The sequence below is a fragment of the Bidens hawaiensis genome, unplaced genomic scaffold, assembly GCF_021521415.1.
Source record: "Bidens hawaiensis isolate Kalapana, Puna unplaced genomic scaffold, B.hawaiensis_p1.1 tig00006961_1, whole genome shotgun sequence".
Classification (NCBI taxonomy): domain Eukaryota; kingdom Viridiplantae; phylum Streptophyta; class Magnoliopsida; order Asterales; family Asteraceae; genus Bidens; species Bidens hawaiensis.
In genome coordinates, this window is record NW_027491477.1 from 583,442 (window position 1) to 605,560 (window position 22,119).

General features: G+C 38.7%; 1 non-coding gene and 2 pseudogenes across 2 annotated transcripts; 1 reads left to right on the top strand and 2 right to left on the bottom strand.

Annotated features, from left to right (window-relative positions):
- Nucleotides 1–1,435: 1,435 nt before the first annotated feature.
- LOC143633987 (putative NOT transcription complex subunit VIP2) lies at nucleotides 1,436–6,628 on the top strand (annotated as a pseudogene). The gene is made up of 14 exons (XR_013153767.1): nucleotides 1,436–1,463; nucleotides 2,303–2,423; nucleotides 2,523–2,631; nucleotides 2,767–2,945; nucleotides 3,280–3,672; nucleotides 3,750–3,941; nucleotides 4,012–4,108; nucleotides 4,158–4,251; nucleotides 5,052–5,195; nucleotides 5,286–5,710; nucleotides 5,855–5,907; nucleotides 5,991–6,032; nucleotides 6,168–6,312; nucleotides 6,389–6,628. The product of XR_013153767.1 is annotated as a putative NOT transcription complex subunit VIP2 (transcript).
- LOC143634014 (small nucleolar RNA snoR35) lies at nucleotides 2,551–2,631 on the bottom strand. The gene has a single exon (XR_013153772.1). It is a non-coding gene; the product is annotated as a small nucleolar RNA snoR35 (small nucleolar RNA).
- Nucleotides 6,629–6,930: 302 nt separating the features above from the next.
- Nucleotides 6,931–9,151, bottom strand: LOC143633986 (ankyrin repeat-containing protein At5g02620-like; annotated as a pseudogene).
- Between the last annotated feature and the right edge of the window lie 12,968 nt (nucleotides 9,152–22,119).

The window sequence follows — 22,119 nt, forward strand, 5'->3', positions numbered from 1 at the left end:
ATACGAGCATATACAAGAAATTAATCAGAAGGTGCTACAATTATATTACAAAGAAGTATAGTAAAATGACACATGAATAATTACGAGGACATGAAGTTGAAGTTTCCTAACAGAGTGGCTTTTGTTGTTGACATCACCATTTAGGGTTGAGGGATTAATGTTGTTTAATCTTGTAAAACTCCTTATAAAAACCTGATGTTGGAGTGGAAGTAAACATTTGGGTTAGAGATAACAAGGTCTCAAGTTTGAATCCGTTATCCGATTCTAACCGGGTTTTACCGCATGGGACTTTTGGGTGACGAGTTTCCCCGAAACAGTAGATGGCAGGCTTGGTTACCAACATTGTTTATGACGCGGATAAATAAGAGTCGCCTTTTGCCGTTGTGTTATCCCAAATAAGCCATCTTTGGTCATTCAAAAAAAAATAGGTCAAAGGATAACAACCGAAGAGAATTAATCAACTTTTGTCTACCCATTCATTAGTGATTTAGCTCAAATCATTGTTAGGTACTGAGTACACGACATAACTAACTAATTAGGGCTGTCACTTTTACCCGAAACCCGAAACCCAACCCGAGAAAACACGTACCCGAATCCGAACTAGCCCAACCCGAAAAACCCGAACCCGAGAAAAGACTAACCCGAACCCGAACCGAAGTAATTCCGGTTGATTCTCGGGTTTGATTTATAAGTTTCGGGTCAACCCGAATAACCCGAATAAACATTTAGTTTTAAAATTAAATATATTTTTAGGTATAATAGGCTTAGTCTTTGCCACTAATGTTATCAAAATCTTGTCATAATCGATTGTTGTCATTACAATTATTATAGATCGATTGTTTATTGTTAATTTATGATTTCCGTTTAATATTAATAGTAACCGTAATCGGACAACCAAATCACATCCGATTGAAAACGGTTATGGTTCGAGTTAGTTTTACTTTTCATTTGGATTATTTTATCAAGTTGTGTTAGTTTATTATTTGATTATTTGCTTACGAGCAGCGAATGATATGTTGTTTTAATTTTAGCATTATAGTTTTTAAATTTTTTTTTGTTTTGTTTACTAGGATACTCGAATCCCGATTAACCCAACCCGAAAAACCCGTGAGAGATTCAGGTTGGGTTTCGGGTCAAGATTTAAAACTTTGAAACTCGAAGAACCCGACCCGAAAACCCGAAACCCGATAAACGAACCCGAAGAACACCCCTATAACTAATTAAGTAAGTAAGTAAGTAAGTAGTTACAATAATAAACCTCCCTACTTAGAAGAACTACAAAGAAGTCCTTTTTATTTAAAACTATTAAATGTTGACCCCTATACTTCCTGATACGTAACAAAAGAAGAATATTGGAACCCTGACCTCCTTTTTTCTTCTTCGTGTTGAATTCCTTCCTCGTTATCAGCTTTGGAAACACACACACACATCTCAGTGACAGATCCATTTCCATTTAGCCTCAGGTAAGGTAATCACTCTTTCTTATACATGTGAGTTTCAGTATCTTACGACCTAGGGTTTCATAATTCCCCCAATCAGTAGTGGCCATTTGTCATGGTTAGACACTCTAGTTGCTGTATATAAATATATATATATTTTATTATTATTTGCTTCACCTATAGAGTTTTAGTTAACTGCTAGGGTTTGCTGTAATTGTGATATTTATGAAACAACAGGATGCTTGTTTCTAGGTAAATAATGTTTATATTGATGTAAGAAATGTAGAATCAATGTGTAACTAGGTTTAAGCTTGATTTTAACTTCTGATTGAATCCGAAGAAAATTGTACACTTATATTTCTTGATGTATTTTCATTATATCATGACCATGTTTGGTTTATCAAATGAGTGCAGGAAATTGTTTTTCTAAAATCAATTATGGCCATAGTTCTTAACCATTTCTAGGTGTCATGTGATAAAGTATATTTTAGATATATTATGGATGCGTCGGTCGGCGATTTTCGTCTCAAACAAGATGGAGTTTTTAATTGTTATAAGAAAGAGAATGAGTTATAAGCAAGTCCTATCTAAGGCATGTCTTATTATGTTTTGTTTTGTACCGTACAATATCTGATAATATCAGTTGAACATCTTGGTTTAGGGCTATAGGAACCTCACTAATATAGGATACACTTCAAAACGGAAGTATAGTTTATAGTACCCCTGCGACATTTATTTTCATCATTCAAAAGTTGGATATCATGTTATATGATCTGTATGTGCATCTGTTTGTATATCAGTCGTTTCTTACTTTTATTTTAATACCTTTTTCTAACCTGCTCCTCTAATCTTGTTCTTTTCAGATAATAATAGGCTAATAGAGAAGGCTTCGAAGTTTAAATTTTTAGAAGAAATCTTTTATCAAGCAAGGCGTAGTTTAGTTTTCTGCATGACATTTTTGCAATGTCAGGGTTACTTAATAATGTACTGGAACATCTTTCACATAACCCACATTCTAGTCTTTTTACTTTGGATATGTTCTGTTTTTGGTTATAATCAATTTATTATACTTTTTTGCTGCAGTCATCTCTGAGCGTGCCAGCTTCAAATCTTCAAGACAACACCGGGCGACCATTTTCTGCATCTTTCTCAACTCAATCTGGTGCACCTTCCCCTGTTTTTCATCAAAGTGGTTAGTGAGCTCTACTGCTTATTATTTCTTATACGTTAAACTATACGGAAACTTTTATATGTAAACAGGCATGCATTGTCACACCGTTTGACATTATGATATGTAAATATCTTACATGCGAAGTTCTGTTTATAGGATCTCTTCAGGGGCTCCATAACTTGCATGGAAGTTTCAACATGGCCAATATGGTGGCTACACTTGGATCAAGAAATTCAACAACTGCTAATGTACCTTCAAGCGGGCTTCAACAACAAAGTGGAAACCTTTCTGCTGGAAGATTTACATCAAACAATATGCCTGTTGCTCTTTCTCAGGTACTTCTCCAGTATTATTTTATTATATATAGGTTAACATAAGTTTAACAACTTATTGAACTTGGTGTCATCTTATAAGCTCAATTTAACATCAATGTTTGAAACACTAGATTTATCTCTGCAGACAAACTTGTTTTATTGGTATATTTTCATCACTTGTTAGTTTGTATTGTTTCTGAGCTTCTCATCAATGTGATAACTAGCAGCCAAACCACGATCCAATAAAGTTTCATAGTTATTTAAACTTTTTGTCGAAATAACATCTATTCTATAAAATCTCTAAAATATTGATCAAATCTGAAAGTTGATGATAAATCTCACTCATTTGTTCCAGATAGCACATGGCAATTCACACAGTCATTCAGGGCTGAATAATAGAAGCGGCATGAGTGTTGTTGGAAACCCTGGGTTTAGTAGTGGCGCAAATGCAATTAGTGGTTCAATTCCTGGAAGCCTACCTGCCTCTGCACCAATCAGTAACTGTAATTCTATTCCGGGAGTCAGAGTGACACCGGTTTTGGGAAGTCTGGGTTTCCGGATTACCAGCTCAACTGGAAACATTGGCGGCGGTGGCGGCAGCAGTAGCATTGGAAGAAGCTTAAGTTCTGGTGGCGGTTTTTATCGATTCCCGGCCTTACTTCTCGATTAAATCTAAATACTAATAGCAGTGCAGGAAATTTAGGCGTACAGGGATCAAATAGATTAATGGGTGGTATGCTTCAATAAGGTACTTTTCTCATATATTTTCATAATTCATACAAATAATGTATTTTCAATTATGTTTTTTAATGATTATAAATGCAGCTTCCCCACAGGTTATGTCAATGCTTGGAAATTCATATCATTCAGGTGGACCGCTTTCTCAAAATCATGTTCAAAACTCAATGGGAATGCTAAGTGATATGAATAACAATGACGGTTCACCTTTTGATATAAATGACTTCCCTCAATTGAGCAGTCGTCCTAGTTCATCTGGAGGAGCCCACGGGCAAATTGGTAAATCTGGAGTTATATTTGTCACTAATTTTATTTCAGGTGTTTATTTTATTTTTCATTACAATTTCAGGTTCATTAAGGAAACAAGGTCTAGGTGTTAGTCCTATTGTTCAGCAAAACCAAGAATTCAGCATCCAGAATGAAGATTTTCCCGCTTTTGGGGCTTTTTTTAGAACTTGACACCTCATGTTATTGACTGAATTTTAGATATTATTATTCAGGTGGCAATGCTGATTATTCTATGGATCTGCACCAAAAGGATCAACTTCATGAAAACAATGCGTCCATGATGCAATCTCCACATTTCTCTGTGAGTGCCACTTTTGAGTAAAGATGGTAATACGGGTGGGTTGGCAATGGGTCAAAGCTGGTGGGGTTGATCCAAAACACTTGGTTCCATTTTTTCTTCGGTTTTTTATCGATACACTTTGGGCGACTTTTGATCCTTTTGTTTTAGTTATTTCTTCGGTTTTTTATCGATACACTTGGTTCCTTTGTTTCTGAGTTTTGGATTGGGTCAAAATTGCCACCAATATAGACCTATAAACGAATCAAACAGACACGAATGGGGCTTGTTCGTATTTGTTTGTTAACTTTAACAGAACAAATGAACAAACACTTAAATGGACAGATTTTATTGTTTGTTCTTTTGCTAAGAAAATGGACTTTTTCTTGTTTGTTTTGTTTGTTAATATTAAATGAATCGTTCGCGAACATAAACGAACGCACATGTAAGAAATCAAGAACGTAAACGAACAATAGTTAAAAGTAAATGTGAATATCCAAATTATAGTCTAAAATACCATCATCTTTACAGTTATATCCCACATTTTCAAAGTTAAAACTATACATAGATATGAAACTGATTTCAATTTGGACTTAGGGTTTTAACATATGAAGCCAAATTAATTTGAAATTAATATTGGTAATAAATAAATTTGAAAGAATACGTGTAAAGGAATGGACATAAGTGAAGAAATATATACAAACATAAATGAACGAAAATAAATGAACTTACCGCGAACAGTTCAGTGAACGTTTGGTCCGTTTACGGGCCTAGTGTTTTCTGGTTTGTGAGGTTCCATAATAAGTCCATGGTCCATGATGCAGATCGGAAGATCTTCTGGATTCAACTTAGGAGGAACATTTTCATCACATCGGTCACAACCACAACATATTCCATCTGTAAATAATCAAGATCATTTGCATGGTTCAGATATGTTTCAAGGATCACATTCATCTTATCACTCACAGGTTTCCTTGCTTGATCACGATTAGTTTAAGTTTTAACTTTACATTTCTTAATAAGTGGTGTAATATAAACTTGAATTTGAAATTTTTTAGGGCGTTGGATCGCCAGGTATTGGCTTGAGACCATTGAACTCTCCAAACTCTGTCTCAGGTGTCGGTTCATACGACCAACTTATCCAACAATATCAACAGCAACAAAATCAATCTCAATTTCGATTGCAGCAAATTTTTTCTGCCAGTCAATCTTATAGGGATCTCGGAATGAAGTCAATGCAGGGCCACAAAGCGCCCCAGATCGATTTGGGTTACTCGGATTATTAAGTGTAATTAGGATGAGTGATCCTGATTTAACGTCTCTTGCACTCGGAATCGATTTGACAACACTTGGTCTCAACTTAAATTCTTCTGAAAATCTTTACAAGACGTTTGGTTCCCCGTGGTTGGATGAACCTACCAAAGGACCTCCAGAATTCACCGTCCCACAATGTTATTTTGCCAAACAACCGCCTGTTCTTAATGTGAGTCAACTGTTGGTATTGATGACATGGCAAAATGGGTGGTTGGGATGATTGGTCAAAATAGTCACATCCAAAAGAATTTGTTTCTTCCTCATTTTTAGTGGAGATTCTAATGTGTTTAAATATTTGTTGGTATATTTGCAGCAAGGTTATTTGTCGAAGTTCCAGTTAAATACTTTATTCTATATATTTTACAGGTAATTTGAGTTTTAATAATTTCATTTGGTGATTATACTTTATCAACAACTAAAAATGTGTTTCTTGTTTTTGAATTATGTAGCATGCCAAAAGATGAAGCCCAGTTGTATGCTGCACATGAGCTGTAAGTTATCTAGTTTCGTTTTATTTGAGGTCGTCTTTTACAAAAAAAGAAAAAAAGGTTTAGGAGGCTATGCGCTTTAGCAGCTTTTGAGCAGTTGACACAGTTTGTTTTACCTATTTGACCCATTTGTTGCAGGTATAACAGAGGGTGGTTCTACCACCGGGAGCATAGATTGTGGTTTATGCGGGCAGCAAACATGGAACCGCTTGTTAAGACAAATACATATGAGAGGGGATCTTACGTCTGTTTTGATCCAAACACATGGGAAACAATACGCAAGGTAGAAACAAGTTTGTGGCACATGTTTTTTTTCTGTTATTTTTAAAGTTTCAAGCTGTTTTTATGTCTGTTTGCAGGAGAATTTTGTGGTCTACTACGAGATGTTGGAAAAAAGACCGACGCTACCTCAACATTGACTGTTTTACATGTAAAGTTTGTTGATAGTTCATTGGTTATGGTAGTCAGGTTTCAGGTTTAGGATTAGGTTCATGTTGTCTAATCCTTTGTAATATGAGTTATTCACTTGTTCATTATGAATATCATTCTAGTGTCTTTTTTAAAATTGATATTGAACAGTATGAAGCAACTTTATACAACTTTTGTTATTGTTTGTAGGCAAGTTTTAGTGTTTGAAAATGAATTTGACGCTCGGTGTGTAAGTTGTAGGGATGAGCAAATAGTACTAGGTACCGGTACCGAACGAGCATTTCGGTACCGGTACTGGTATTAAGTTTTTGTAAATTGACCCATTCAAGTCTTTGTAAGCTGTATCCAGTGGGTTTATCCAGTGGGTTCAACCATCAAGCCCATTTATTTATAGGTCATGACTGCATTTATTCTATTGTTGCTACAATTAGGATGGAACTTAAAAAAGATTGATAAGATTTTGTATTTTTCTTCAAATCGCATACATTTTCTTGAACTCAGTATTAATCACATCCGGATCGGAAAGTGCAGACATTGACCATGTTGTAGACCTTGACCTTGACCTAATTCCGCCATTTGGCGTCGAGTTTTTTCTTAGTCTTCTCATATTCTTACTTTCGATCCTATGCATGATTACCCAATAACACATTAAACCCAAGGTCGTAACCATTATCGTTGTTCCTATAATGGTCACACAAACCGCTAGCCATTTCTCACGTTCCCCAACCACAATGAACGCGAGTGCCAAAAATGCCACCGACACAAGCACACAAGCTAACCACATTAGTTTGTTTATTATAGCCATCTTTGCTTCTTTGCTTTGCTTTCTATAGCCACCACAGATGTCTGAACCACAACCACTGCTAACGAAATAAATAGAGCCACCGAGTCGAAAACAAAAAATACTATAAATAATGGTTGTGGGGCTATATTCGCCTCACCTAGGGAGAACCCATTGGGTATGTTATTCCGGTCATCTGCATATTGGCCCGGGACTGTAAAAATTGCAGCAAAGGCAACAGTAGCAATCAAAACTGCCACCACGGTGGTAGAGGCTATCGCATTGTTGAGTCCCTCGGCATGCATTTTATTGAGGTGTTTTGCAATGCCTTGGACTTGCCTTTGAGTTTGACGCGTGTGTTCTAGCTGGTGGTGGACCTCGAGCTTTATGTCACTCACGGTTTGCTTTAGCTCTCCGGTTGGAGTTGGTGGTGCTTTAAGTACCCGCGCTCTTGGGACACCGTGTTCTTGTAAGATGGATCCAATGTGGGGATGACCCATTTTATGGGCCGTGTCGAAGGCGGTCTCGTTTGACCTGTTCACGACTTTTGTGTTGGTTTCGCTACACGCCAGTAGCACCTTAACAATCTACAAAAAAATTAAAAAAAAATATTTGTGAGAAAACAGAAACTAAGAATCCTCATAGCCCATTGCATCTTACGTCATAAAGACGTCAGACGCGCTCAAAGAGTACACTGAGTGCATCTGATGTCCAAAACTTCGTAAGAAATCAGATGCACTCATTGATGTCTTAAAATGTCATCACTAGATTAAAATAAATTAAAACTTTATTCTTTTACCAGCACCCGGCCTTTGCGGGCCGCTATATGCAAAGCGGTATTTCCCTTAGCATCAATCATATTAATCAACGATGGATCCGCCTCGATCAACTCCTCAACCACCTCATGCTTTAGCCCTTTGGCCGCCATGTGAAGGGCGGTCTGCCCCTTCTTATCGGTCCTTGCTGCTATCCCCGGCGCCTTCTCCAAAAGAGCCTTCGCCACTTGAAGATGCCTGTTTCTTGAAGACGAATGTAACGCTGTTTTCCCGTTACTTCTCGCTATGGACGCCAAACTACTCTCTAAATCCAACAAATAGTTCGTCACGTCAAAGTTTCCTTGCACGGCCGCTGTGTGCAACGCCGTGGTGTTCGATATATCCACGGTCATAGCTACTCCGGGTACGCCTCCATTAAAACTTTTACCACTTCTGTAAATCAAAAGAAATACAATAGATTTAAAACAAGAAAACTGTATATTACTGGGTCTATCACATCATGCATGTCATATGATATGACAAAAAATGTCATATGAGCTATAATGCTATATGACTTTACCAGTGATCGCATTAGTCATATATGTGTCAGTTAAACACATCATATGACTCGTATGAGCAATTTTTGTATATCATACGACCCGTAAGCCATATATGATGAAACGCTAGTGGTGTATAAAATAATGTGTCTAGTGGTTAAATTAATAACAACAAAGAGTGATTTGGTTACCTAAATCTCCTTGCTTAGCAGCAATATGAAGAGCATCAAAACCATTATTAGCTTTAATGCTAGCAGTTGCAATATCACATTGATCAATCAAAAGCCTAACCAAATCAACATGACCACATTCCGCGGCCACATAAAGCGGTGGTTCACCGGCATAATTCTGTTTCGACAACAACGAAATCAGCTCTTCTTCGCTGTAACAGTCACCTAAAATATTCATTATCGCGTTAATATCCCCGGCCCGGGCTGCAGTATGCAAAGGCGAATCATCCCGTTTTCCCATCATCTGCTTCGACATCTTTTTAGCCGGTGGCAGCCTTGTTTCCATATGAGAAATTTGTATATCGCCTCACAATTAAATTATTTTATCACACAATGCAAATGTTGTCCAAAAGTTACATCACAAACTTCATTATAGATGTGTTGCAAGATCTTGGGCCTCAAAAGTGTGGCCTGTTTAAACACATAAATTATAAATAATAACAATAATAATAATAATAATAATAATAATAATAATAATAATCTATAATAAAAATGACAATATTTGGGATTATATATAAATGAAAGACAATAGGACGAAGGAAGACAATAACCTTGGTAGGAAGAAAGGTGGTGCTTTTGGTGTCTTCCATTTACAAGGAAAAAAGGCCATGAATTGAATATGGCTTTTAAGAGATCAATCAATCTGTAAAATGGTATTAAAAATAATAAAAAAAATAAAGAAAAATCTACGGTTGTACGTGTATCTTTTTGTGTTTAATGAAAGACAGAGAGAGAGAAGGGATGTCTATGGCACATGCATGCAACAAAGGCTTTTAGACTTGTATTATATTTCATTAAAATAGAATCCGAATCACTCATACAAAGGCCTTTTCTTTTTTATTCAAAACGAATATTTGATATTATAGATGGAATTTTCTTTAATATTGTTATTAGTTTATTTATGTATCTAAATTCGAACATGCATTTATCGACATGAATTTTTAATAAACTATTAATAAACTATTTCAGTTTTTAAGTTGTAGTAAAGGCTTTATAATTATATAACAATGTAAAATCATAAAGTGTGTGTTGGCATATGATTGATCGATGAGTTTGAAGTGGACCTTACCCATCAAAGGAGAACAAGGCGTTAAGGGTGGTGGATTGATTTGGCAGCGGAATTGTAATTGGGGTGTTGTCGTTTGGCGGGTTAATGGATGGGGTGGTTTTGCCGCTTTCCTTAACGCCTCCACAACGAACCACCTAATTAGAAACCGTATATGATAAAATTTAATTGAAGAGGTAAACAAGTGGTGGGCCCTACATGTGTTACTATCGATGGTCCATACATGAGCAATGGTCGTAAAAACACTGCTTATTATTGATGCATACACAAACATGTGAACGCAAACAGTAGGGATGAGCAAAATCGGTACTGGTACCGGTACCGGTACCGAAATCGGTACCGATTTGGTACTATCGGTACCGGATCAGTACCAAAGTTTTGAGTTTCGGTACCGGTACGGTACGGGACGGGACCGGTAGTTCCATAATTTTTACCTTCAATCCCGGTACTGTCCCGGTCCTGTAACGGTACCGGTACCAAGATTTCACGATTTTTGGGACCGGTCGGTACTGATACGGTCCCGATCTCATCCCTAACAAACAGTATTATGTACGTACAATAAACGTGACATTATTTTTGTGTAGCTAGGCCATGTTAATAAACATGGGGCAACCGTACTTTACAAGAAAAAAAATCACTTTTAATTTAAGTCTCAGTCCCACTTCCAAAATTGTATGTTTTTTATTCACCACCGGCCATGCACTAGTGGAATATTAGGACAAGAAAACAATCAAACCACAAGGTCGGTCTCCCAATTTTTTATGGTTTTGATATGAAATGGGCGTAAAAAGGTTTGTAACTTCAATGTTCGATTTATGGATGAAGAGATTGTTGTCTTAAGGAAAAAAAAAAACATGACCTACACACCTGGTAGTCTGGAGTGGTATCGTGTTTGTCCTGCCAAGTATGAAACGGCGGGTTTAAATCCTTACAGTGCAAGGTTATGAGGATTTTATGTGAAAATTTTTTGCTGTTAAAACACTTGGCAGTTTGAGTAGTAATTCAAGGGAAAATTCTCTAAATGGTCTAATTTAGAAGAGATAAAACAAAAAACAACCCTATTTTTTTTTCAAGATTCCATAAAGTCCCTTCAAGATCTATCGGCGGAGACATGTTTTGAATCAAATCCGTCTTCTCCGACGAGTTTTGTTTGAGCCAGTTAAAACCATCCACTTGTTTCAAATCCGTCTTCGCCGATGAGTTTTGAACGAAATCCATCTTCACCGATGAGTTTTGAACGAAATCCATCTTGAACGACAATTTTGATCCAAACTTAATACTTTTTCTTTTTTAATATTTAATTATTAGGGATATTGATTTTTAATACTAACAATTTTCCTTCATTGGTAGATAACACTCCCAACTTTCGATTTGTCATCTACCACTCCCAACTTTCACCCTATTTTCCTGTACCATCAGGGATTTACCTTTATACGCTTGGAATGGTGAAAATATTGGTCAAATTGTTAGGGCTATTGGAAAGCTGCTTATGTTTGATAAGGCAAAATTTAAAAGATGTGATGAAAAGAAACGGGCTCTTAGTTATGCAAGAGTATTAGTTAAGGCTCATGCATCTAACGGATTGTTAGATTGTGTTAAAGTTGAGTTTCCACCTAGAGATAGACATCTTGGGAAAGTTGGATATGAGTTTGGGTATAAGTGGAAACCTCCATTATGTACTAAATGTGGTGTTTTTGGTCACATGACTTCATCTCATGATCCACCAATTATGGAAGTTAAACAAAATGAAAAGGTTCATTTAGCCGAGAGTGTTAATGAAAATGAAACGCCTAAGGAAAATGGTAGTATTCTTAAATGGGTCCAAAGTCATAAAATTTTTGATACAGATGGGTTTATGATTGTAACAAAAATGAAAAGTAATCCAGTTTGGGCTAAAAAAAACTCCTCATGGCTCATGCCCAATTAATATTAAACTGGGTGTAGGATTAGGGTCTGCTTCATGCCCAGCTGGTTCAAAGCCCACTTATGCAGCAACTGTTGGATCTAATCAGGCTCGGCCCAATCATGTTTCTCCTATCCAGCCCAGTTCACAACCAATGGAATTAAATGCTGCTGGCCCAAGAGTGAAAACCCATGTGCCAGGTCCAAGATAAATTTTGGTTGGGTGAAGAGGTGCACAAATCGGGTTTTTTAAATACCCGGGTTCGGGTATTACCGGGTACGGATGTGACCGGGTATTGGTAATAATCGGGTCAGGTTCGGGTCGGGTATTGTCTCTAAAAACCATACCCTATGCATCGGTTTCGGGTCGGGTATAGAATTGAGTATTCTAAAACCGGGTATTTGAATACCCTATTATCAGGTATTGAAAAACCCTATTTACGGGTTTTTTCGGGGTTTTTTTCGGGTCATCATCATCATCATCGTACTCAGTATATCCCACCAATAGCAAAGCTATGGTAGGGTCTAAGGAGGGTAAGATGTAGACAGTTTGCTCTCTATGCATCCTTCATTGCATCTTATGAGAACTACATCAAAGGTAAAATAGTCGACCCTGCAACTTTGGATGAAGACTATGATCAGATCGATGCTGATGATTTGGAGGAGATGGATCTACAGTGGCAGATGGCTATGATAGTAAGAAGGGTAAAGAGATTCATGAAGAAAACGGGCAGAAAGTTCATTGGGGAAAGACCAGGGATTGATAAATCACAGGTACGATGTTACAACTGTCAACAAAATGGTCATTTTGCTAAGGAATGTACAAATGAGAGAGTAGAACGAAGTCAGAACAGGCCTGCACAACAGAATGGGGGTGGTAGTGAGAATAGGGCTATTGTATCTAGAAAGAATGGTGGATACAACTGGAATATACAGGTTGAGGAAGTGTTCGAACAGGCTAATTTGGTAAACATAGAAACTGGAGGAAGTGAGCGGGAGACGGGAGAAAATCAAGCATATATGGCAGAAGTGAACGATCAGCTCTCTGAGGTAAGTTCTGAACTTCATTGTATGCAATGTGAAAATCTGTCTGAGCAATTGAAAACAATAACTGATCAGTTTGTTAGTTTGGACGCTCAATTTAAAACATTAAAAGAAGATCATCACTATACTAAAACTAGAGAAAACAGTTACTCGGTAAAAATAAAAGCTAGTGAAAAGGATATCAGAAGTCTTAAAGCCAGTCTAGCTGATAAAATACAAGCAATTGATCTTAGTTATGAAGTGCTAGAAGAAAAAACCAAACTAATTGCTGAAAGAGATAAACAGATAGCTGATTACCAGGTAAAAGTGGTGGAACTAAACAGAAAAATTGAACAATTTAGAAATTCATCAGCTATGCTAGATCACATCATAAGTGTTCAACGTTCCCCGGTTAAAAAAGGGGGAATTGGATTTTCTGAAGTTCCACCACCGTATAACAATAACTATACCTATAATCCTAGTAATCAGAAATCTGCTGATGTTGAGATTAGTCAGACAGTTCCAGTCAAAATTTCGACTAAAGAACCTGAAGTTAATAAGCGCGAAACGAGTAAGCCAATTTCCAATGTAGAGGTTTCTGTTCCTAGCTTTGTCTCATCAAATTCGGACAAGTCATCCGAATCGGGTGAGATAAAGGAAGAGGTAGTGTTACTAAAACGTGGGGAGGAATATAAGCCTGATGAAAAGAATTCTTCCCTAAACCCGTTCGTCCCACCATATGTTAGACAAACGGGTAGTAATGCAACCTCGACATCTGCAACAACTGTTGAGACGAAAGTTGAACACAGAAGTTGTTTCAGATGCAATCAAATAGGACACCTTATTGCTGATTGTCCTCTAAACCAGACAATATTTAGAGGTATGAGGCCTTCGAAAACTGAGAATAAAAGGAATTTTAATTATCATACGGGTAAGATCGCGAACTCATCAAATTTCAGATATTGGACTAATCCAAGATTTCAAAGAAATCGGTCTCATTTTTCCCCAGTTAACTACCAAACCAACAATTATAATTCAGTTAATTCACTAAGGTTTGGATGGCCTCATAGTCAATCCTCGAAAAGGTTTCCTTTCAGAACTTACAGAAACCATCCTCAAACTGACTTTGGGCAACCAAAGTACTGGATGCCGGTAAACAGATTTAACCGACCCAAGACCAGTAGGTCTTGGGTCCCCAGATTTTAATCTTTTTCTTTAATTGTGCAGGAACAGTCGAACAGAGCTGTAAAAAATCTGTGGGTAGTTGACAGTGGCTGTTCCCGGCACATGACTGGTAACAAGAATTTGTTACATGACTGGAAATCTGTTCAAGGAGGAAAGGTTAGTTTCGCTGGAGAGAGTGAAGGTAGAATCACTGGTATTGGAACTGTGACAAATGGAAAAATGAAGTTAGAGAAGGTGAATTTTGTTGAAGAATTGAAGCATAACCTGTTGAGTGTACCTCAGATTTGTGACAAAGAATACACGGTGCACTTTACTAAAAACGAGGCAATCGTCCTTTATCCTGGTTTCAAGATACCAGAGGCATGGGTGGTTATGAAAGCTCCAAGAGAAAAGAACACGTATGTAATGGATATGAGGTCAACTGAAATGACAACAGAAGAATCATGTCTTCTGTCAAAGGCAACTGAGTCTGAGTCAGAGTTATGGCATCGAAGAATGGGACATATACATCTTCGCAAAATGAACTACATTGTCAAGAATGGGCTGGTGCTTGGTGTTCCCTTGAAGAATTTTAACCTTGAAGATCAATGCTTGTCGTTCAAGAAGGGAAAGCAACACAAGAAACCTCATCACTCCAAGAAGGTTAACTCAATCGTCAGTACCCTAGACCTACTTCACATGGATCTCTTTGGTCCAGTGAATGTAAAGAGTCTAGGTGGAACGTCATACTGCTTGGTTGTAACCGATGATTACTCTCGATACTCTTGGGTATACTTTCTGAAGGCAAAAGATGAGGCGGTTCAGTTGGTAATTAACTTGATTACCAAGGTTGAAAATATTGTTGGGATAAAGGTTAAGTACATCAGGAGTGATAATGGTACAGAGTTCAAGAACTACCAGATGGAGATGTTCTGCTTACAGAAAGGGATAGACCATCAGTACAGCGCCCCGTATACTCCGCAACAAAATGGGGTGGCTGAGAGGAAGAATAGAACGCTAATTGAAGGAGCCAGAACAATGCTGGCTGATTCTAAACTTCCCGTGGTGTTCTGGGCTGAAGCTGTTGCCACAGCCTGTTATATCCTTAATCGTGTTTCAACTGTTAAAAGATTAAATAAAACTTTTTATGAGCTCATGCATGGTAGAAAGCCAAACTTGAATGGTCTCGAACCTTTTGGGTCCCCATGTACGATATTAAAGACAAACTCAAAATTTGGTGAGAAAGCCGACGAAGGTATTTTAGTCGGATATGTTGTTGGGACACCCAACAGAAGAGTCTTTAATTTATCGAACAACAAGGTTGAGGTGGTATGTAACACTGACATCACGAGTTACAAATCACCAAAACCTAGTATGGGACCCGCTGAAGCTTTCGACTATGATAAACTGTTCAAATCTTTTAATATACCTTACTTGGATTTTGCATAAGTTGATGAGAAAATTGCTTCACAGATTCTGTATGACGAGGAAAAAAATTTTGTGAAACGTCCGCGATACGACGAAAGTCAACCTTCCTCGTCAAGTGCCGTTGATACTCCTGCTGCCTCTACCGAAGAAGAATTCTACAACCCATTTTTTTCTCAACATCAATCACCCACTGATGAACTCTCTTCGAATTTAGAAAACAATCTGGAAGTTGGTCCGGTTCAGACTACTGCAATTCACAAAAATCACCCTTTGGAGAATGTGATAGGTAATCTGTCTGACGGTGTTCAAACAAGAAGAAGTTTGGATGAACACACATGTGTTTACGCAAGCATTAAAGACACAGGTATCATAAATGAATGCTTGTACGCCTGCTTCATCAGCCAGATTGAACCAAAGAATTATCAAATGGCTCTAAAGGATAACTCGTGGGTCGAGGCAATGCAAGAAGAATTAGCACAGTTTGAGAAAATGGAAGTATGGAAATTAGTTGAAATACCACGGAATGTCACTGCTATCGGTACAAAGTGGGTTTTTAAATGCAAGAGAGATGAGAAAGGGATAATCATTCGGAACAAGGCAAGGCTGGTAGTAAAAGGGTTTAATCAGCAAGAAGGAATCGACTACAACGAAGTGTTTGCTCCTGTGGCAAGATTGGAGGCAATTCGACTATTTTTGGCATTTGCTGCTCACAAAGAGATGAAAGTGTTCCAGTTAGATGTGAAAAGTGCCTTTTTAAATGGTAAAGTCGATGAGGTGGTGTATGTTGAACAACCTCCGGGTTTCCCTGACCCAGATTTTCCTGATCATGTGTACAAACTGAGTAAAGCTTTATATGGGCTACATCCGGCCCCTCGTGCCTGGTACGCAACATTGTCCGATTACTTGCTAGAGAACGGGTTCGAAAGAGGAAAGATTGATAGCACATTGTTTGTCAAGAGAAAGGGGGGAGATCTTCTACTCGTTCAAGTATATGTGGACGACATCATTTTTGCTGCATCAAGAGTCGCCATGTGTCAGGAATTTGAAGCAGTCATGAAAAAGAGGTTTGAAATGAGCGCCATGGGCGAATTAACTTTTTTTTTGGGATTGCAGGTTGATCAGAAGAAAGATGGGATGTTCATTCATCAAACAAAATATGTCCATGACGTACTCAAACGCTTCAAGATGGAGGATAGCACTCCATTTGATACTCCAGTTTGCGTCAATCACAAATTGGGTACTGATTCTGACAGTGATGAAGACGTGGATCCCACCCAATATCGGGCAATCATAGGTTCCTTAATGTATTTAACTGCATCTAGACCTGATATTATATTTGCAGTTTGTCTTTGTGCTCGCTTTCAGGAAAGCCCAAAGGAATCTCACATGAAGGGAGTGAAGAGGATCTTGCGGTATCTCAAAGGCAAGCCTAAGTTGGGATTGTGGTACACGAAAGGGGGAGAACTGGATTTGGTAGCTTACACAGATTCTGACTATGGAGGTTGCAATCAGAACAGGAAGTCAACAAACGGTAGATGTCAGTTTCTGGGAGGAAGATTGGTGTCGTGGCAGTGCAAGAAGCAGACCTCAGTAGCCATTTCCACCTGCGAAGCAGAGTACATGGCAGCATCGAATTGTTGCTCCCAGGTTCTTTGGATACAACAGCAATTGCGCGATTACGGTCTGAATTTCACTCAAACTCCTATTTGCATTGATAACACTGCGGCAATCTCAGTAACTAACAATCCCGTCAAACACAGCAAAACTAAACATATTGACATTCGTCATCATTTTATACGGGATTGTGCTGAGAAGAAATTAATTGTGCTTGAAAATGTTGATTCGTTGGATAATTTCGCCGATCTCTTTACTAAAGCGTTTGACCGATCCCGTTTTCAAAATCTTGTTGAGCTGAATGGGATGATCAATCCCGAGTAACCTTGTTTTTCGTTTTTATTTAAAAAAAAACCATCACTGTCGCTTAGAATTATGTCGGTTGCTTCAGTTTGAAGGACACATCTTCGGATATGTTTGGTCCTTACTTCTACTAGTAGATTATGAGGATAACCATTAACCAGATGACTGAAAGTGACCGGGGGGGTTTATGATGGGTTTTTTATTCTTTCGCTGAAAAGTAGTCGTTCATACTTAGTTAGAAGGACACATACTCGTATGTGGTCGGTCTAGCTGATCCATTAGATCTTCAGGATAGCCGTTACCTGAAGACTTTGACTTGATTGGGGCGATAGAATTAAAATTTTTTTTTAGGGAGATGATATAATTTTTCAAGTCTTTAACTTCGTAAGAAGTTTCAATACAATGTTTAAAAGAAAATTGATCCAACCCTGGAAAGTGATAGAAAAACTAATTCTGTGTGCTTAACTAGTGAAGTTATTAAGCCTAAAAGACTCTAGAACAGCCATTGTAAGTTATGGTAGCTTTATATGGTGCGTAAAAGTAGAAGTGATATAAACTAAATTTCCTCGATTTGATGTGGAGACGCACTCTGAGTTGTGTATGTCTCCATATACATTTTTCCGAATGATAGGCAGAAAAGTGATTACCCAGTCATACACGAGCCCGTAAATGTTCTGATTCCCGAGAAGATAAATGTCAAGTACCTGCAGTGATCCAGATTCGGGACTTGCAGTTGTCTATATTTTGAAGCTGTATTTGTTTCCTTAAAAAAATGTTGTTAAGCCTTTGGAGCTTATGTTATTTCAAATATCAATCATGAGGCAAGAAAGAGAACGGGAAGAAGACTCTAAAGATCGAGATATACTTACTGTTTAATCAGACACTACGGGTCGAGGTCAACTCGGGGTGACTTGGGGAAAGCCAAATACGCTTTGAGAATAGATAGGAGGCATCACAATCTCTCATGTGATGTCCATCTAAAGTTTGAGCTTAATTGAACCTAATTGTATCACAGAAGCGATGAAAACCATACTAAGTTTTATACCTACTTACAACCTGTTTCTTTATGTCATAATACTGCTGAACATGGATCTAAGTGACAGTCACTTAATTAGTATGATTCCTGTTCGGATCTTTTATAAAACATGCCGGTTCTCGTCAAGACTGAAATTTGATCCCGTTTATTTAATTACTGAAATTTTCATTGCATAGTTTGTTTTAGGGTTTAAAACTTGGTTACTTGGTTCTTTGATCGTAAAGTTTAAATCTTTATCGGAGAATTTTAAAAGACTGTTGCATTTTGATCAAATTATAAGGGACTGTTGTGTAAATAAAATAGGCGAAGTTACTGGTAAAGTTCACAAGCGAAGTTGTTCAGGGGCGAAGTTAGGGGTAAGCGAAGTTATCCTTAACTTCGCCTAAGTATTTTCAAACCTATATAAAGGGTTAATCTTGTCAAACTTTTTAAAGAAAAAAATTTTCAAACAGTCAGCGAACTTATATCTTATTCTAACCCTCGGCGAACTTACACATTGAATCGAACCTCGTTATTATCTGTTTCCAATTCGTGTTAAAGGTGTGTAGGCTTGTTATGACATGTAATTCTTGTCAATGGTGTTAATCAGAAATCTTTTTGGTCCGATTCGTGACTTAGTTCATGCAACCCTTTAAACACCCGATAAACATTCTGTCTCTAATGTGTTCGTAACCCAGTTGGTCTTCTAGATCTTAATAAGAAACATCTTATCATGTTTTCATTCACAAATTCACCAAACAATACCATGATCGGACATCAATAATTCGCCGTTTCATATTCAGGCGAAGTTGGGTTTAGGACAACTTCGCCCTAGGCATAACTTCGCCTGCTTATTTTAATTAATTAATTAGCCTGGTTGTTCTCAGGCGAAGTTAGGGTGAGGCGAAGTTATACTCAACTTCGCCTTATGTTTAACTTCGCCTGCTGCTTATCATATTTAATTTAAAAGTTCTAATTTTTATCAGGCGAAGTTAAAGTTAAGGTGAAGTTGTAATTAACTTCGCCATATGGATAACTTCGCTTGCACATGAGATGTTATCATAACTTCGCTCATCGTAACAGGCGAAGTTATGATCTGCTACGTCGATGTTCTAACTTAGACCGTTTGTTGTGCAGATATGGCTGCTGTGGCAGGAGTTGGTGGTGCTGGTGGTGATGAAGGTGGTGACAACAACCGACAGTTCTTTCCGGGTAACAACATGTACATTACTTTGGATCCGGATGCTAGTGGTGTCGACGACTATCGCGAGATCATCTCCTTCCTCGTTCGCTCACGAATTTTTCAATCCATCACTACAACTCTCCCCATTTCTCTACCGAATATTGAAGATTTCTAGCGAACGGTAGAATATGACTGTAGAGTTGAGCCTCCGGTTATGCGCGCCACAGTGAACAATCAGGAGGTGCAGTTCTCAGCAGATCAGATCAGAGTCGCCTTGCAGTTCGGGACTGAAACTAGAGATGATCCTACAGATTATTCAGCTCCATTCAGAGATGGTGCATTTTTACGTATGGGCTATTCGGGTCCTTTGGGTGACACTCAAAGGCGAAAGGGATTCTTGCTGGATCAGTGGCGTTTTCTGATGCACGTGATGATTGTGTGCATGTCGGGTCGTAAAGCTAGTACTGACGGTATGGGGGCAACGATGCAGTCTGCTATGACAGCCCTGACTTACAACAAGCCCTACAGCTTCAGTCAGATGGTGTTTTATGAAATCGATCGTCAGAGACGCGCGGTCGCTCGTGAAAGATTTTTAATGTACCCCAGATTCTTACAGATGATTTTGAATCATGTAGCACCTACGCTACCTCAACGACGTCCCATCCGTTATGTTGAGAGTGTAAGTAAGAGGATCTTTGCGCAATGTAGGTCGTCAAGCGCACGTAGCAAACCAAAGCTTCGTCCGCGGCACACTCCATTGTTTGGTTATTTGGTGAACCCTGCCTATATTGCTCCTCTTGGAGATGAATTTCGGGACCCGGCATCGCAACAAGCTGATGTTCCTCAACCACCACCTGTGGTTCAGCAAGCATTGCCTGCTGATCCTGTTGCAGCTCCGGAGGAACAGGTAGATCTTGAAGCTGCTTTTGGTGGCCAAGGCTTCTTTGATATGGAGCAAATTGATCCAGCTGCAGAGGTTCAAGCCCCAGAAGCTGAGGCTTCTGGTGTGAATGTTTTGATGGTAGCTACGTCTGTAGCAGATTCTGAGAGAACCGATTCTGACTCCTCCACTGATGATATTGCTGAAGCACAACAGATTCTGGTCAGACAAGAAAGAATACATGGCAAGAGAAAGAGAGACTCGGATGACAGTGAATCTGACTATGAGGAGGAGTTAGACAAGTTGATACGAAGATCGAGGAAAGTCAGAGCTGGTGAGAGGTCAGGAGTTGGTGAAAGCTCAAGGGTGGTTCGTTTCTCTCCACCCTCGTTATCTGGTATGACCATGGTTCCTGCTTCTGTGACTGTGACTGTACCGATCACCTCCAGTGTTCCAGTGGTGACAACGTCATCATCATTTGGTATTCCACCAAACACGTTTCAGTTTTCGACTCCGAAGATTGTTTCCTTGCCACCTCCTACTGTTACTCCATCGGAGGTGGTTGCAAGATTTGTTGAGTCAACATTGGTTGCAACTGCGGGGTTATCTGTCACAATACCACCCGCGGTTACTATTCGGCCTGCTTCTGGTATTCCAGTCAGTTTGGGAATACCTCCACCTTATGCTCAAGACGTTTCTCACATGCACTTTGATTTTGATGCTACCTTGTCTGATTCTGAAAGGATAGCGGCTCTTGAAAGGGTGGTTGCTGAACAGTAGAGAATAAATCTAATCCAGACACAAGCTATCCAGCGCCTTGTAGCAGAAAATCAGATCCAATCGTCCCTCCTTGTTGAACACGGTAAACTTTTTGATGCTCTAAAGCAGTTCTTAGCATCTCAGGGGGAGACGAGCTGCAAGGGCGACGAGTTGAGAACAAAGAAGAGTCATGATAGAGACGATGATCCCAATGCATCGAAAGGTGCAGGTGGTGAGTTGCCAAGAACTGAACAAACTCTTGGGACTTCCACATCTCAGGGGGAGTCAACTGGTACAGCAGGTGGATCAGCCGGTGAAGATGTTGTGGTTGTGGATGATGAGGAAACGTTGGGTGATGATGATGTGGGTGATGACGATGTATTACCTGTTGAAGAGATTGAAAAGATAGGTGAACAGATTGTGATCGATAGTGAGATTGAAGAGGGTGAGATTGTGGATGACAGTGTAGAACATGATATTCCAGGCGTTGACAAAGTAAATGTGAGTCAAGATATGGATGTGACGGATGAGTCTGAGTGGGAAGAGCAGCCGAGATGGAAAGAAGGCTACGCTCAGTGGTTTGTAAAGACAAAAAGGCCAGCGGTTCCAACCATGTTCAAGAAAAGTTACAATATCAAAGGGTATGCTGATTCGAAGAAGGGTATTATATGCTGGTTGTATGATGAGCAGTTGAGGTTATTTGTGATTAAACGCTTTGATGGGATTCAGTACTTTAAACGGATGTTGAGATCTCTGAATACCTTTCTTGAGTGTGAGGTGAAGGATTTGGCTAAATTAGGGTTGATTAATAGAAGTGATGATAATATGGCCAGAATTATTGGGAAGATTGTGTGGAAAGAATGTGTGAAAGAGAAAAAGTTTGAGTTGTTAAAACCACAGAAAGGGAAGCTAGTTGAAGATAAGGAAAGAGGAATGAGAGCTGAAGGAAAACCTTGGATGGTGATAAAATATAAGCCGGTTCGGTGTTTGAAAGAAGTGCC